This window comes from Sphaeramia orbicularis, chromosome 18 (assembly GCF_902148855.1).
Source record: "Sphaeramia orbicularis chromosome 18, fSphaOr1.1, whole genome shotgun sequence".
Classification (NCBI taxonomy): domain Eukaryota; kingdom Metazoa; phylum Chordata; class Actinopteri; order Kurtiformes; family Apogonidae; genus Sphaeramia; species Sphaeramia orbicularis.
Genome location: NC_043974.1, coordinates 40,020,343 through 40,034,168, shown reverse-complemented (window position 1 = coordinate 40,034,168; position 13,826 = coordinate 40,020,343). Strand labels below are relative to the sequence as shown.

General features: G+C 34.3%; 1 protein-coding gene and 1 non-coding gene across 2 annotated transcripts in view; one reads left to right on the top strand and one right to left on the bottom strand.

Moving 5' to 3' along the window:
• adisspb (adipose secreted signaling protein b) overlaps positions 1-7,968 on the bottom strand; it is a 55,785-nt gene extending 47,817 nt beyond the window's left edge. The window contains exon 1 of the mRNA XM_030162486.1: positions 7,798-7,968. The gene's annotated coding sequence lies outside the window, so the exon portion shown is untranslated. The remainder of the gene's footprint in view (positions 1-7,797) is intronic.
• Positions 7,969-10,252: 2,284 nt separating this feature from the next.
• On the top strand, positions 10,253-10,325 carry trnak-cuu (transfer RNA lysine (anticodon CUU)). Its single transcript has one exon. It is a non-coding gene; the product is annotated as a tRNA-Lys (tRNA).
• The last annotated feature ends 3,501 nt before the right edge of the window (positions 10,326-13,826 follow it).

Sequence of the window (13,826 nt, the reverse complement as noted above, 5' to 3'; positions counted from 1 at the left end):
ATATGGAAATATAGAGAATATGCTCCATGAACACAGAATATTCTACAGATAAATGGAATGACAGCTCAAGAGTGTAAAATAAAGGAGATAACGTCTGTACAAGAGGTCGCTAGATTATATTGCATATTAATTTCTTGTGTCACATACTAAGTAAAAACAGCAGCCAATGGGGTCTTAAAAGTCCCTGTATCTAATGAAAGAAAATGACTATGCTGGCGACACTGCACGTTGATGTGACCAGTTTCTGCAGAACAGTCATGGTTCAGTGTTAATGGTTTTAGATGTATCCACTGCACACGCATACAGGAGTTAGTCCCATTATGCATATCTAACGCACAATATTTCAGCAACACCATGACAGACACATTAAAATCTCCTGCAAAAACCTTAACCCTTTACAGGACACTCATAGAAATACTCTGAAATACAAAATTTCAACCTTAGTGTGTTATTGGAGGACATAAACAGATTTTGTAACTTTTGAGAAATTTTCATATTTTTTTTACTGTTATGTAGAAAATCAAGGTTAATGAAGTTACCATATTTGGATCCTTACCCATAAGTGGCAAAAAAAAACAAAAAAAAAACAAAAACAAAAAAAAAACAAGAAAAACACATGTAATGGGAAAAGAACGTGTATTTTAGAACATTAGACCAACATAAGTGCTGATCCAGACCCCTGTCCACATCCACATGATCCCTTTGAACATCATTCCTTACATTAGTACCATTACTTCATGGTACCTAACAGAGCAGGTACATTCACTGTTCATGCAGGGGTGGACCTTACAGACCCTGTAGACCACATTGGACCTGAGATTGTTGACTCACTGTCCTCACTGTAACTGTTGCTGTCACTGTTTTTTAATGTATGCGGAAATTACCAAGAAATAGTCACTTGCCCGATAAAGGGTTAATATTAGGAATGCAAATTATTGATTAATTGATTAATCATTAGTTGGTTGACCTTGTTGATCGATAAACAATTAATTGATAAGCAGTGATTTTCCTGTGAACCTGAATTTCAACAGGGTCTATAAGAATAAAACCTAATATTGTTTATATACTTCATGAAAAAAAGCATGTCATAGTCCTTAATGATTGATATATTGTATCATTGGAGACAGTACAGGCAATGACATTTATGGAGTAGAACTAAAGAAATTCTGCAGAGAAATTCAATAAAATAAATGGATCTGAAGAGGGGCAGTTTAAAAGAAATGGGCATTTCTGACTTTGCATCAGGATTCGCTTTTCCATTGACCCTCAAATGACGCAAATATAACTTGCACATAAAAATTCACCTAATGGAAAAACGACAATTTCGCCAAAAGTCTAATTTTTCGATTAAAAGTTTTTGCGCTGGCAAGAGGTGGTTTTTCGGGCGTAGCGCAAATGGAATATCACGCAAAACTGCAATGGAAAGACCTTTTTTCGCAACTAGAGTCAGGTGAATTAAAAAAACGGATGTTGACGTGCGTTACAACAAGTGAAGAAGAAGAAGAAACATGTCACGGTATATGTGGACACACCAGGAAACCCAGTAATTTTTAAATTTAGTACAAGAGGGAGGGGTAATATATAATAATAATGAACATATCTGTAAATCAACATCATATTTACGTTCGTTGCCATGTTTATGGAATGACTTCTCATGTCATCTCAAGATAATAAATAAACAAATCATTTGTGATTTAATGGAAAAACCGACATTACGCACTTGTATTTTTTTGACATTTTGTAAATATCGGTAAAGTTTTGCACAGATGTCCAATGGAAAAGCGACTAGTATCTGATTCAGTATGGAGAAGGTTCACGCGGGGGACAGATCTCAAGGAGTGGGGAGATGCTGTGCCCCCCCGTTTGTCTATATTTCTAGTTAATAATATATTGAGTGACCCAACAAAAGGAACATTTATAACTTATAGGCATCCAACCCATGTTTGCTAGCTTCTCTCTTTCTATCACCGGTGAACAGACAGTGATGTGATGATGTAGTTCAACAGAAAAGCCCCAGCTTCCTGTTTGTGGGAAAGAGGTGAATATATTTCATTTGGTTTTATCACTTGAATAATACGGTCAGTTTTTAGATGTACTAGCCTGAAGTGACTCTCCTGAGCAATTCTTATTGTTGTGTTCTAACAGTAATGTGCATCATAGTACAAACCAGGTGATCCCATTCACAGATAGTGGTGGTGTTGGTATTTCCTTTTAATTGTTCCTTTCTAATGTTTTCCAACAGGACATAGTCACATCTTCGAGGTCAATAATCTCAATGAACCACTCACAGTTTCCTCTACCTTCTCTCAGTGTAACAACTGTGGAAACAATAGCACATCAAGCCTAGATCAGTGCCAGAGTCAGAGTTCTTGAGTGTCACATGCAGGGATAGGTCTACGGAAAATAGTTTGAAATCAGGAGATGGCCCAGTTTTAATCAGCGCTGTTTGGAGCACTGAAGTGTGTCACTATGATTAGACAACCAGTTATGGGATTACACACCTCCAGATGTAAGAACAGCACCCATAGTATGTTTTATTGGATACGTTCATGGTAATACAATAGCTGACTAGGGGTGTAAGAAAATATCGGTTCTGCAGTATATCGTGATATTTCATTTCATGGTACTGTATCAATATTAAAAAGTACTGTATCGATATTTTTAGGTATTTATTCAAATGCAGATTTTGTGGAGTTTCATTTTTGTTTTTCTTTTTTGTTCATAGTTTATTTATTATTATTTAACACTCTTTTATTAAATAATGTTAGTTCCTTTGTTGGGATTGAACTAAAATAATGTTCTGATGTTAGTTCTGAACTAATAGAATATGAACATTTGAACAGGATCTTAAACTGTAATGTCTGTAAAACATAATTTCAGTTTGAACACAGGAACATTTTGTGATATAGCTTTAGATCCTGTTGTGATCCAATAAAAATGCGTTTACTATTTGTGCATATTTCTGGTGGAATTCAATTCTTCAAGGAAATAAACATTTAAAAAAAGAAACAAACAAAAAATTGCCTTTTCAGCAGTATCATGATATATCGTGATATATTGTATCATGATCCTAGTATTGTGATTTGTATCATATCATCAGATTCTTGCCAATACACAGCTCTACAGCTGACGGGTGTAATATTTAACTCAACTAATATAACAAGCCTGGTGTCATATGGTTAATGCATAAAAATGGCTACAAACAATAAGATTTAAGAGCAATAAGTTTAGCAGTCAGAAAATACTGATAAGTGTCATAGTTCCACTGTACTGCACTTTGCCTGCCCAGTGTTCCTGTGCACCTTATACTGTGTATCAGGGGTAGGTGACTCCGGTCCTCGAGGGCCAGTATCCTGCATGTTTTAGATATTTCCCTCTTCCAACACACCTGGTTCAATTAATGATCAGCTCATCATCAACCTCTGCAGAAGCCTGATACTGATGTAATGGCTTCCAGGTGCTGGAAGAGGGACATATCTAAAACCTGCAGGATACCAGCCCTCGAGGACCGGATGTGAATACCCCTGCTGTATGTGGAGCGCTTGATTTGTGACAAATTTTACTTTGACATCCACTGGCAACCAAAACCATTTACTAATCTAAACTGTTTAATACCTGTTAATCCGCTAATCCTATTAATACATGTAAATAATTAGTGTAAAGTGTAATAATATTAACAGTAGGGCTGCACGATTAATCGATTTTAAATTGAAATCGGATTATTAAATTAGGACGATGTTTAAAAAAAGGGTAATTGTCAAATTGAATTTCATCTCTCTCATGTCTCCGGGCTACCTTAAGCTCCTCCTCCTAACTGTAAGAGCAGCCTCCACAGTCTTTGGTCTCCACACACCGGTACAAAAATGGTGTTCGCTAAGGAAAGTGAGTAAGTCGTGGCTAAAAATAGCAAGAGGAAGTCGGCTGTGTGGAATTGGTACGGCTTCAAAGTTTCCAATGAAGACCAAACCATTCCTCTCTGCAAAATCAGCCTGAAGGTGGTATCAGTCAAAGACAGCAGCACAACCAACTTACTTCAGCACCTCAAACATCATCACATGCCAGAGTGGGAGCAGTGCATTGCATTGTGGTCTGCACATGAAAACGACTTGCCGACTTCTGTTGTCTTTTGTAGTTTTACCCAGAAATCGAAAATTGAGGTTTTTAGAGGGAAAAAAAATCCGGATTTTATTTTTGGCCAAAATCGTGCAGCTCTAATTAACAATATGGACTACCTGTGAAAACAGTAAGTGTATCTATACCTATGAACCCAAGTCTATTTAAAACAGTGCATTTATATTCTAATAAATATTGAATAAATATTGCAATGTTATGGCAGAAAAGATGATTATTGCATGACTTTAAACTCCAAAATCATGAATAAATATATTGTTTCCCATCACGAATGAACACATAATTGTTTGTCGACTGTTTACTGGTGAGAACATTATCATGTAAAGGTGTCTGTTGAATCCATCTGACCTGCGTGACCACCTTATTTAAATCACCCAGCCAGGCTTTCGTTACAGACATCCCTCCTCATCTTCGTGCTGTGCTGATAAATTAAACTTGCAGATGCCAGAGACAGCAGCAACAGGTCCTCGCCTCCTTCCTGTTTGATATTCATGCATGTGTGCTGACTGAATGTTTTGCTATCCGCCATTTGAAAAAGACACATACTGGGTGTGTCTTTGCTATCAAAGCAGTCATAAAATTCATTCTAAAATAAGATTATTAGACTTTTACACGGCAGGGAATAAGCTGTTGAACCTCATCTTTAATATATCTGTTTATTCCAGTGCTACATCAGACAATGGCAAGTAAATAATGTAATATAAAACCGCACTGGTAGCATTAGGTCTATTCACGATGCTGTAGTGTTTGCTTTACACACCTGCAGGATGTTTTCACTGATAAAGGCTACTGTCACTAAATCACATTTAGATGGTGGTAAACATAACCCCTCTGGGAAACAGTGGGAGGTGTTACTGCAACCTGGGGATGCAATATGCTGTAAGGAGACTACTGCTTATAATGCATATCAGATTTAAATCAGCCTTAAAAGAGTGTTGATTTCTTCTTACTGGACAAGTAAGACAAAACTGATACACGACAAAAATGTAACCAGATGAAAACAACATGAAAGAGGCAAGAATATGAAAATGGCATAACAAAATCCAAATGTAAAAGGCACACCAAGAATGAAATACTGGAAAAAAACAACAACCAGAAAGTAAGCAACACAATGAGATTCAAATGTAAAAGACAACAAAAATAGGAGGTAAAAAAGACAAAAATGTAAAAATCTAATGTAAATGACAAGAGGAAAGTGATGGAGCAAGATGAAAACAATGTAAAATATGTATTAAGACAAAAATTAGCCAGTGTTAGAGACCTAACAACAGGACAACCATGTGAAACAAAGAGATGGAAAAAGGATTGTTTAGGAACCTTGTACCAAAGTGAAGGATTTTAAATATTTTAGTGACTTTCCTACCATCAAAAAAAAACAAAAAAAAAAACATAAAGAAAATAATAATAATAATAATAATAATAATGATAATAATAATAATAATAATAATAATAATAATAATAATAATAATAATAAAAATTCTCTACTTTCACCTGATTTAAATATATAATCGGAAGCAGTTTCGCCTGGTATGTGAGATAACTAATAAATATTTGAAGATTTTTAGTCATTTCTAATTGAACACAGGGAAGTTGCTTACAGTGTACTAAAGACATGATATCATTGTATTCATATTAAAAGTAGGGCTGTGTATTGGCAAGAATCTGACAATACGATACAAATCACAATAGTAGGATCACGGTACGATATATCATGATATATCACGATACTGTTAAAAAGGCCAGTTTTGGTTTGTTTCTTTTTTAAAATGATTATTTCCTTGAAGAATTGAAATACACCAGAAATATGCACAAATACTAAAAACATTTTTATTTGATCAGAACAGGATCTAATGCTATATCACAAAATTTTCCTAAATTATGTTTTACAGACATTACAGTTTAAGATCCTGCTCAAATGTTCATATTCTATTAGCTCATACCTAACATCAAAACATTATTTTTGTGCAATCCCAACAAAGGACCTAGCATTATTTAATAAAAGAGTGTTAAATAGATAATAAATAAATAAAATAATGAATTAAAGAAAAACAAAAAATAAAAACAAAAAAAAAATAAAAAATGAACCTCCACAATATCTGCATTTGAATAAATACCTACAAATATCGATACAGTACTTTTTAATATCAATACAGTATTGTGAAATGAAATATCGCGATATATTGCAGAACCAATATTTTCTTACACCCCTAATTAAAAGGTAAGCAGGATATGACATTATGGGTATTGGTGCAGTGTAAATAATCAATGAGATCTAAATATGTCATTATTTCATTTGCTATAAATACGTGGCTTGTTTCACAGTAGAAAAGTACATTTATAAACACAAAATACAAGCCACTTAATAGGTGAGCATCTAACTAACAGTAGCTATTGCATTACAGCTAGAGCCGTTTCTAATTTTCTGGCCACCTCGATTCCATGAGTGAGCGTTTACTGGACTGTCAATATCATTTAATGACACAGCGAAAACCTACATATCAGGGGTGTCAAACATGCGGCCCAGGGGCCAAAGGGTCCAGTTCAGCCCCTGGGATGTTTTTGCCAAGTGCAGAAATTCCAGTCTTGAATTGAATTAAGCAATAAAAAAAATTAACTTGAATTAAGGAAAAAAAATCTTGAATTAAGACAAAAAAAATCTTCAATTAAGTAAAAAAAAAAAATCTTGAATTAAGCCAAAAAAATTCTAGAATCAACAATTTATTTATTTTTCTTTGTTTTAGTGCAATAAATAAGATTAAATTATGAAAAAAATCTTGAATTAAGACCAAAAAATCTTCAATTAAGTAAAAAAAAAAAAATCTTGAATTAAGCCAAAAAATTCTAGAATTAACAATTTGTTTATTTTTCCTTGTTTTAGTGAAAAAATAAGATTAAATTATGAAAATATTTACATTTACAAACTATCCTGAATCAATAAAATGTGAATAACCTGAACAAATATGAAGAACCTGAAATGTCTAAAGAAAATTAAGCACAATTTCAATATTTTTTCTGCCTGTTACTAAGTGTTTAGTGTCTTTGTAGATCTGATCCATAATGCACACGGACAAATGAAAAGTGAAGGAATAATATTGTTAAAACTGCACTAAATTCTCTTATGTTTTTTAATTTAAATTTCACTTTTTTCAGGTTTTTTTTGATAGTTTATACAAGTAAAAATTTTTAATATTTAATGGGGGTTTTTTTTGCACTAAAACAAAGACAAAAAATTGGAGTTGTCATTATTTATAGGTTATTATGTTATTATTTTTCTGGTCTGAATATAGCCCCTGAACTAAAAAGAGTTTGACACCCCTGCTATATATCGTGACATGACACTTACTAACGCAATATGTGTAGCTGAGAATTGAAATTGCTAATGTTATCTATAAATACAGTAGACCACTAGCCTATTTTTTTGCGGAAATGTAATGTTTATTTGAGGTTTAGAGGTACTTTACAGTTTATCAGACAAAAACACACTTCAGCTACTGACATTTCCTGCAGTAATAGAGAATATTTCTGCAACATTAAGTTAAATTTTCTTATGAAGCTAACGTCACAACAGGTACACTTTTAGCTAATAACTGTCTAGTTTCCGTTTAAAAGTTTAACGCAATATAACGAACAGAAATATGTTTTGTTTACCGTTTCGCTTAAGTTTACCTTTCACGGCCGACGGATGGGACATCTAACTGAGCAAATAACCAAGTCCGTCGTCGTCCTTCGCGTTTGTTTGGAAGTGTTGGTTGGTCGGAGAGCTCCGGCGCAAAATTACAAACGCTCACTCAAATCTCCACTCCACCTTTCTCTCCGCCAGACTTTTGGTTCTACACTACTTCCGCATTCGGTCACGTGGTACGGCGGCGGCTCCTATGGTTTTGGACTCATGTTACTGCTGCGTTCACGGTGCAATTTACTGCCGTTTTAAAAAGTTTAGGAACACGAAAAAGAAGGAAAATTAGGAATTCAACCCAATAAAGTCATTTTTAACCCGTAAGTTCACCAGAAACACTCAAAGTCGACACATTTGGGGTCACGCCGTTTCGGGAAAAAAAGGGAGAAAAAGAATTTAAAAAAAAAAAGAAAAGAAAGAAAATGCAGTTAAAACTTATCAAATTGTGGTAAAATGTCAAATATTTACCTAGTGATGTGGTGGTGGTAGTAGAGTCGAGTTATTAAGCTGTAGAACATGGAAAAACACAAGCATAAGTGAAATTTGTACTAAAAAAAAACACTGAACAAAAGTACTACACATCACCGCTGCTTTCCAAAAGTCGTACCTGAATGTCTCCTGCGTCCACTCCACGAGCTCAGAATTTTTATTTATTTATTTATTTATTTATTTATTTATTTATTTATTTATTTTATACTTTATTTTTGGCAGGTTTTACATTTTACATACAAAACAAGAGACATCGACAAGCACAGACAGGGTAGCATCAAAAATTAAAGTACAATGATAAAGATGTGGGTCAATGAGTCATAATGTTATCCCATCCTAATAAGAAGGTTGAGATAGTTTGGGTATTGTCCTGTTTCAGTCCGAGTCAGATGATTCAGATATATTCTCATATTGCATTGTCCCGTAAACCTGCTGACATAGTTACATCCATCATTTTTCATAAACATTTGTGTACATTTTCCTGAAATGCATATTTACACATGTTGATAATAAAACACACAGATGTTGACATATATCTCATGAGAAAAACAAGGTGCTGTACTTTTGGGGCGTCACATCCTCTGTGATAGATGTCCATTTTAGCCAATAATTAGTAAATTTGTCCAAATTGTGTTTCGAGGAGAAAGTTAGTTTTTCCGTATTGTATATTTCTTTAATAATTCCAATCCATTCCTTCTTTGTTGGGGGTTCTTTGCCCAGCCATTTTCTTGTTTTATTTATTTATTTTTTGTTCTACAGAATACAATGGAAATATATAAAAAAAAAAAAAAAAAAAAACAGTACAATATTAATATAACAACATGAAAAGAACAGAACATAACCACGGGACAAAATACACAGGTAGAAATAATGCATCAGTTTAGGCAAAGATCATAAGTGCTACATAGAACTGTGGTTTTCATAGCTTTTTTTATTTTCAGAATATTGAATTCTTGAAATATTATGAGTAAGCTCAATTTTAAAGATTAAAAAGGAAAGTTTGTAATAGGAGCACGAGCGCAGAAGTGATGCTGACAGCAGCTGTGCTCTGTCCTCAGATCCACGCACGCGCATCTGTTTGAAAATGGCGCCATCTACCGGTGACGTGTACGTTTACAGGAAAAGACTGTTATTTCAATTTTAAAATATTTTTTCTTATGTACCTCTTATTTTTCTTTGTTGTCCCTGTAGTCATGAGCGTAGTTACTTGCATTTGATTTTGATTATTTTTTATTCATCATTGCGTGCCTTTTACGCATTTTTTTTTTTTTTTTTTTGTGGACTTGGGTTTCCAGGTACCAGACATTAGACTTATTTAGTGTCAAAAACTGAAACTTTAGGAAAATGCCCTGTAGTTAGTACTTAGCAATGATGACGAACGTGTGTATGTTTCCTGAAAAGTACAATTTTTTTTTTTTTAATTTAAGCTTTTAGCGATGTCAAGTTTTGTCCCAGTACAGTTGTGTAAAAAAAAAAAAAACCTGCTTCCTTACAATGCTTTCTGTTATCTTAAAAATGCATGTTAATGTTTAATTTGTCTGTTTTATTTTCTTCATTGTCTGCCTGGAGTAGGTTAATGAACATGGGTTTAGCTAAACTGAGGTCAAGTCATGTTTGATATCACTTGAAACATAAACCTAGACCAGAATAACTGAAAATGTTTGTTTACAGTTCTGTTTGGACAAGACTAATGAGTTTTCTTCTTTAGGAATGAGGCAGATGGCTGAAGTCGATGGTAAGTATTCTGGGCCCATGTTGTTGTTGTTGTTTAAGTTTTTAAGTATTTTCTCTACCACCAAGATCAAATCGTACAAAGTAGCTGGCTTATCCAACTTGTTTGCATGACCTCTGTCTGTCTTGTCTCTTAGGGATCTTAAACGATGAAAAAAATGATCAAAAACTTAACCCAAAGTATTGATGTCACTTTTATACACCGGTTAACGTCTGTATGACGTAGCCCGGCTAGCTCAGTCGGTAGAGCATGAGACTCTTAATCTCAGGGTCGTGGGTTCGAGCCCCACGTTGGGCGCATGATTTTTCACTCATTAGGAAGCGCCTCAACTTCTTTCTGGTTGAGTTCCATGTGCTCCCCTAGCGGACAACAATGGAATTACAAAGGGAAACAGAACAAGAGAGTTTAAAGCATAACACACTTAAAAGAAGTCACATACACTCAAAGTGTAGAACACACTTAAAAGGTTTCATACAATCCTGTTTTTGTGGACACTACATAATATCATACTATTTGTAATTTGAATAATATGAAAACACAATTATTAATAGTACACTCTTCACTGGGTCAAAGCCCATTAAACGTTTTTGCACTTACGTATCTACATTTCTTTTAATTATCATAATGATAATATTTACCTTGTACATATTGTACATATTGTACAAATTGCTGTTCTGTGTTTAGTAGAACGTTTAGTAGAATCAAATTTGATTTGATTTGATAACATTTGTTCAACTGTCAAAATATAGTTAAAAGAGTAGAGACGATGCTGGCAGATTTGGTTTCATACAATCCTTGTTTTTGTGGATACAACATAATATCATACTATTTTAAACTGTAATCTAAATAATATGAAAACACAGTTATTGATAGTAGGTCCTTCACTGGGTAAAAACCCTTTAAACATGTTTGCACTCTTATTTATCTACATTTCGTTTAATTATCATAATGATAAAATGATAAAAATTTGTTAGGTACATATTTATCTATTTTAATTGTGTTTAAGCATTTTTGTATGTGTATGTTTAGAAATTCGTGCCTTTTCTGCTATATTAATAATACTTACACTGATCAACTCTAACACACAGTAATTCCTCTTGGGATTACTAAAGTATTTTTATAAATGAACCAGTCGTCCCTGGGTGGGCTTATTTATTCACATTTCTTTTAATGATCATAAAGATAATATTTATCTGGTACACATTGTACAAACTGCTGCTCTAACTGTATTTAGTAGAGTGTTTGATATGTATATTTTTCTGTGTATGTTTAGACATATACACTACAGGTCAAAAGTTCTAGAACATGGCCCAGGGAAGCCTCTTTTCTTATTCTGAAGTCTCAGCAGTGGCTTTCTGCTGCAACTCGACCCATCAAACCTGCAACTGGAAGTCTTCTGTTCACAGCTGAAACTCAGACTTGCTTCCTACGACCACTATCTTCACTGTGTTTGAAGCTGTTGTCCTGTCAGTCTCCTCTCACTCCAGTTGTTGAATGTCATAAACTTGTCTTCTGGTTCTGTTGTGTCTTTGGCTCTGCCACACCTCTTCTGTCAGCATTTCCTCCAGTTTCTGAGTGCCTTTGGATGGTGAAGGAAACTGGACTTACTGACACCTGGACTTTCTTGGACATTTCTCTGTAGGACAGACCCACATTTTTAAGTGTTCTGATGGTCTGTCTCTTCTATTGTTAATTGCCTTTTCCTCTTTTCCATTTTTATAGTAACACACTACTTTCTGCAGTACAATACTGTTCAAATAATTGTCACAACGGTATGGTACCAAAGTGTGTTCCAACCCTAATCCAACAAAGTGGAAGTGCTGCTGGGTCTTCTTCTTGGTGATTATCCACAGGTGCTCTCTGGAAACTTGTGGTGTGTCTGGTTGTTTAGAGTCAAAAAAAGAAAAAAAAAAAAATCTGCATTCGCATGCTAGGCACACTGTAGGATTTGTGTAAAAATAAAATGTCTTTATTAATTCATGGCATTTTTTAAAAATACAGTCAACGTGTTGCAACCTCTGGTCTTCATCAGGGCTTTTTTCACTAGTGAGTTGCACACCTTCATACAATCACTTTGATGACCTGAAGGAGGGAGGTGTGAGGGGAAAGAAAAGAGAGAAACAAAAAAAAACATGCATACAGACAAACATATACATTTGCACACATATACACACACGCACACAAATAATAATAATAAAATAAATTAATTAATTAATTTAAAAAAATAAAAAATGAAAAAGAAAAAATAATAATGAAAAAAGTATATAAAAAAAAAATCAACAAAAAACAAAACAAAGAAGTATATTAAAAAAAAAAAAAAAAAAAAAAAAAATATATATATATATATATATATATATACACACAAATACACATTGAGGTTTTCCTTTAAATAGCAGTGTTCCGTTTCATGTGACGTCAGCCCGGTTAGCTCAGTCGGTAGAGAATCAGACTCATAATCTCAAGGTTGCTGGTTCGAGCCCCACGTTGGGCATGAACATTTGGAGGGAGGTGGGTTGTTCATGTTCAAACCTTTACTAAGTGCTGTGAGAAATGCCACATCGGTAGGTATAGCTTTAACAAAACATTAGTATAAACAAAGCAGTCGTCCCTGGGTGAGTTCGAACCACCAACCTTTCAGTTAACAGCCGAACTGCGCCACAGAGACACACATGCCCATATATGGCCGTACAGAACCCTCATGAAATTACTTCCGGTGCTGCGCAGAACCAATTGAGGTTTTCCTTTAAATAGCAGTGTTCCGTTCCATGTGACGTCAGCCCGGCTAGCTCAGTCGGTAGAGAATCAGACTCATAATCTCAAGGTTGCTGGTTCGAGCCCCACGTTGGGCTCAAACACTTTTTTTTAAACCACCTTCTGATACTTTGTTGACACGTGATCCGTGTTTTTGCCCCATTCTCGACACTTTCAGCTCACTTTTTCAGATCAATGTCCTTAAATCTCTGTTGCAGACTGACACAGCTCTGCTCTTCAAATGTCAATCACCCACAGCTCGTGCAGACGGTACGAGGTCACAGGCCCCGCCCACTTTCCTCGGTTTCCATAGCGACAAACACTGGAAACAATTCATCACGTCTCCCACTGGTCTGTGTGCTGCAGCTAATCATCTAGTTCACTGAAAAACTCCGTTTTCTCTCTTTTCATACAATAAAACTCAACTTTACTCTCAGCTTTAACCCTTTCATGCATGAATTACGACAATATTAGTCCACATTTTTTTCTTCAGTCATTTTAATCCTCTTTAGGTCTCAAAAAAACAATGCAAGTCAAATTGTTTTAGCAATCTATTTTTCATGGAGTTACAAAAATGTCCACTCAGCTGGACACCATGTGTTTAATTTTTCAAGCAAACAAATATTTATTTAAGCCCATCATTAGAAAGTGTATGGAAGGAAATCTGTTTCATCAGATTTTGAATTAGAAATGCTATTGAATTTCTAGCACTGAATTTTTTTTCCAACAAAATTAAGTATCTGAATTTTTTTTTTCACTGAAATTAAGTATCTGAATATTTTTTTGCACCAAAATTAAGTATCTGAATATTTTTTTAACTGAAATTAAGTATCTGAATATTTTTTTTGCACCAAAATTAAGTATCTGAATATTTTTTTGCACTGAAATTAAGTATCTGAATTTTTTTTTTTTCACTTAAATTAAGTATCTGAATATTTTTTTCACTGAAATTAAGTATCTGAATTTTTTTTTTCACTCAAATTAAGTATCTGAATTTTTTTTTTCACTGAAATTAAGTATCTGAATATTTTTTTTCACTGAAATTAA